Source organism: Pyxicephalus adspersus, unplaced genomic scaffold (genome assembly GCF_032062135.1).
Source record: "Pyxicephalus adspersus unplaced genomic scaffold, UCB_Pads_2.0 Sca2031, whole genome shotgun sequence".
Taxonomy (NCBI): domain Eukaryota; kingdom Metazoa; phylum Chordata; class Amphibia; order Anura; family Pyxicephalidae; genus Pyxicephalus; species Pyxicephalus adspersus.
This window is the reverse complement of record NW_027319038.1, coordinates 1-3,830: the sequence shown is the minus strand read 5'-3', so window position 1 is coordinate 3,830 and position 3,830 is coordinate 1. Positions and strand designations below refer to the sequence as shown.

The 3,830-nt window shown below is 38.6% G+C and overlaps 1 long non-coding RNA gene across 1 annotated transcript; it reads left to right on the top strand.

Moving 5' to 3' along the window:
- Positions 1–638: 638 nt before the first annotated feature.
- On the top strand, positions 639–3,806 carry LOC140321294 (uncharacterized). The gene is made up of 3 exons (XR_011918891.1): positions 639–803; positions 1,970–2,024; positions 3,573–3,806. It is a non-coding gene; the product is annotated as an uncharacterized lncRNA (long non-coding RNA).
- Positions 3,807–3,830: the final 24 nt, after the last annotated feature.

Here is a 3,830-nt window from a genome sequence, read left to right as displayed (position 1 = left end):
GTTCCATGGTGATCAGGTATGTTTTTATGGAAGAAAGGTACAAACGAAGTACCTTCTGCATTAACTGTTCTCATCTGCCTGATCTTGCTTTGTGCATGCCCGGAATGCAGGAACTCCTTCGCGCCTACATGGAAATGATATCATCCCTGCCTAGTATTCAAAATGGCTAAAGACCCATTTAAGGTAGAAAGGGCGACAGAGATGGTGGTGCCTTGGGATGGAACAGGAGGGTATCGGGTGTCTAGTTCTGCTTTAAGCTTTATACGAAATGGGAAACCTTGAGACACAAGTGACCCTTTATTGGTATAAATGTCTGGCATCAGCAAAAAAAGGTTTTGGTTGAGAGTGTAGCCACTGATGCACAGCTGCTTTTACACCATCCTCACATAAAAATCTTTCTTTAAAGCTTCCTTGAGCACTCCAAAAAGGTAGAAATCATATGGAACGTAAATAATGATATTCTTTAAGGCATATGGACAGAAAGTGTTGCCATTAGTTATACTCTGCATTTTTACATATGAGGTTCAGCTAAAAGTTACCAAGGTCTTGCCTCTGCAGGTCAGGGCAAATTTAAACAGAATTACTTTAAAACAAATAGTTTTAAAAACAAAAAATAGCAGTATAATTGATTTAAAAAAAAATTACAGCATGTCACACACGGCTGCTAATAATTGCACAACGAAGGCCGTGTTTCAGCAAACAGCCACTTGGCAGCTGGTGATCCTTTTTCAATGCAGTTCCCTCCAAGTACAGACTTTAGCATCTGCTGCAGCCTGAAGCTACAAATTTAACCCAGAAAGAAGGTAAATGATTTTAGCCTAAACAGCTACTGTCACGGAATGCAGACCTGAAGCATTATAAACTTATTCAAGGAAAAAATAATACCAAAACAAAAATCCTTGTAGAGTGCAGGCTCCTCCTCATGCAGTAAAACTATAAATCAAGTCATTTGTTTTGTAAAGAATACAAAGGGTTCATACCTTTGTCTCAGACTGTACATGGTGGTGTGAGAAGCAAATGCTCAGGAGAAAAAGCATTTTTTTTCCAGTATTCCTACAATTTTTAATACTGGTACCATTAGGAGAGAACCATCACAAACTACTTCCTGACCTGGCCAATAAATTGAGCTTTGGATATATATACCTATTTACTTCTAACATTTTTTACAGAAATCCTGTAGTATCAAAATCATGAAGATTAGTATTTTATTTTCTGATATCCTGTGCAGAGGCAAAGCTAATCTATGTATTCCTACCATGACAGCTAGTAGTTGGTGCCAATGCTGCCATTGGGGTGGGTGAACAAAAAGTACTTCTGTACCAGGTCCTGATCAAAACAGCTTGACTTTTGCAAATCTGGAACTTTTAGACATGGTCGGGGACTCAAAAAGTTTACCTAGTATGGGGCCCAGAAATGTTTGATGGCAGCCTTAGCTTAGCATGGATGCTAGATTTTAGAGCTGTCAGTATACTTCAAGTTTAACATTTTCGCTGCTTTAAGCATCCTAGTTCCTGAGCCAAAATCATTTAATATATAATGTAGACTCTTTTTTTCTGATAATTTAATTGCATTAAAATCATTCAGGTCACGCCTACTTTTGACATTGACCTATTGAGCCCAAGACATACCCATCAAGAAACTGTAGAACCTCACCCAACCATCGTACCCATAAAACAGCAGTCACAATTTCCCAGCAAGCCCAGTAACATTATTACATATATTCAAGAGAATACCACGTTCTCGATGACATTAACGGCCCACGTTGGCTCGCGCACAACTTCACAATGTCTAATTATGGCGAGATTTCAACACAGATTTCCAATGCATGCATTGTACGTGGCAATTTTCTTCTTTGAGCACTGAAGACCTAATTTATAGTAATTTTATGGCGGTTTGTGTGAAGCCGTAGAGCAGATAATTGGCTGGTTTGTTCCTCTATCTTCCCAAAGTGTCTTGTCATTTATTGCAGACTTGGTTTCCGTGTTGACATTCGGAGAAACAAACAGCCGGTGTGTGTAAATAAGGTAGGGAACAACGTGTAGGAAAAATGCTGAAATAAAATTAATACTGTTTGGATTTTAACCATCATGTCCGCCTTTTTTATTATAAAAGAACACAAAACAGAAAAATATAAACAATGATTTAATATAATACTAAACATTTCGAGCCAAAATCACATTTGTGCATGTGTTTTCATGTGAATATTGATGGGTATGTTTCGGTGTGTCGACACTCGTGTTTAGAAAATCCATTAACTTGACTGAACCCTTAGCCTCAGGAAATAATGCACCTGTACTATTTTTGGCCAGCGGACAACAGCATTTACATTTGGGCGTTGTGTTGTGCTGCCCCTTAGGTGCCCTTGTTTACAATGTTTATGTGCACTGAGTTGACAATCAGAATTATTTCCGAAAAGAAAATCATTTAAAGCTGAGCTGATTAAATACATTTTCATGATAAGTACAGACATGCATATGTGTCACAGTGTTATCTCGCAGTACTCCCACCCTGGCAACACCTTCACCCACCTTTCCTTCCAGAAAGCCAATGCCATTTTTTAGGGATCATCCAGGGTCATCATCTGCTTCCTAGTAGATGCTAGTTTAGAAATTACACAATCATGTCAATGTTGGTGCTTGCACAGATCAGTCACTGCTTTATCCTCTTACCTTTGGACTTTCTACAATGTTACAATGTTGACTCCTATAATTAGGCGTTCAAGCCAGGGTAAGTTACATCAATAAACCTTTTGGCTAACTGTAAGGGTGACATTCTTCCCAGTGGCCACCATTGTAGGAGGAATTCTTCCCACTGATCACCATGCTATGCACTGTGAGCTGTGCACATAGTAATAGGCAGGGGTTCTTTGAAGACCTGAAAGTTATTTCAGGTGTTCCCCATGTTAAAAAGGTTGAGTAAGATTGCATTAGACTGATAATATAATCAATTCCCAACCAGGGTTCCTCAAGAGGTAAAACTGACCTACCATTGTTTATGTATGCATAGTTTTTGGGTCAACACTACCTTTTAAGACACAGGTGCATGACATAAATGATGTTTTAGTTCTCTATTTAGGAAGTATTCAGGACACTAGGGGTGTAAGAGGTCATTCTTTCCAGTAGTTACCAATTAAGGAGGCCAAAAATTTGGTTGAAGCAGGAGTTCCTAGGGGGTAGAAAGGTTGAGAAAGACTGGTCCAGGTAATGTCATTGGTATGGGGCACAAGAACTCCTTTTTAATTTTTAAAGTTGGAAACTTAACAAAAAATTCTATTATTGCTAAATATGCAAGTATATAATAAATATTAAAGTTCTCCACTGCTGGAAAGGATAGACTGTCTTCTGAAGGAGAACCCCAGTGATCTAGCAAATCTGGAATGGATTTTCTCAAACTCATTTGCCATTAGTTGGAAAATGTTTTTTGGACTAGACTAGATCCATTCCAGGTTTTCTTGATCCAGCAGGTTCTCCTATGATAGTCTATCTTCTCCATCCCTAAAAGCTTAAAGACACCAATATGTGAATGCTTTCAAAATGTTTTATTTTGTTGTATTTTTTGTTTTTTTGCTGCAGATGCTTCTTCATCCTTTGTTGCATTGTGCCAAAAATGCTGCAGCTGTTAGCCAAGTTGCATTGTCATAGAAGATCGGCTGATAGCTCACTACTGAACTTTCCAATGTAACCTTCAATTACGTTCATGCAGCTAATCCAAATGTTAGGGCCGAGGCACCGTAACTCCAAAAAAGAGAAAATACTCATCTCCTATTACGGCCTGACTCTTTGATTCATTCCTAGAAGGCAATCTGCTTTTCATCCACTCTACCTTTACTG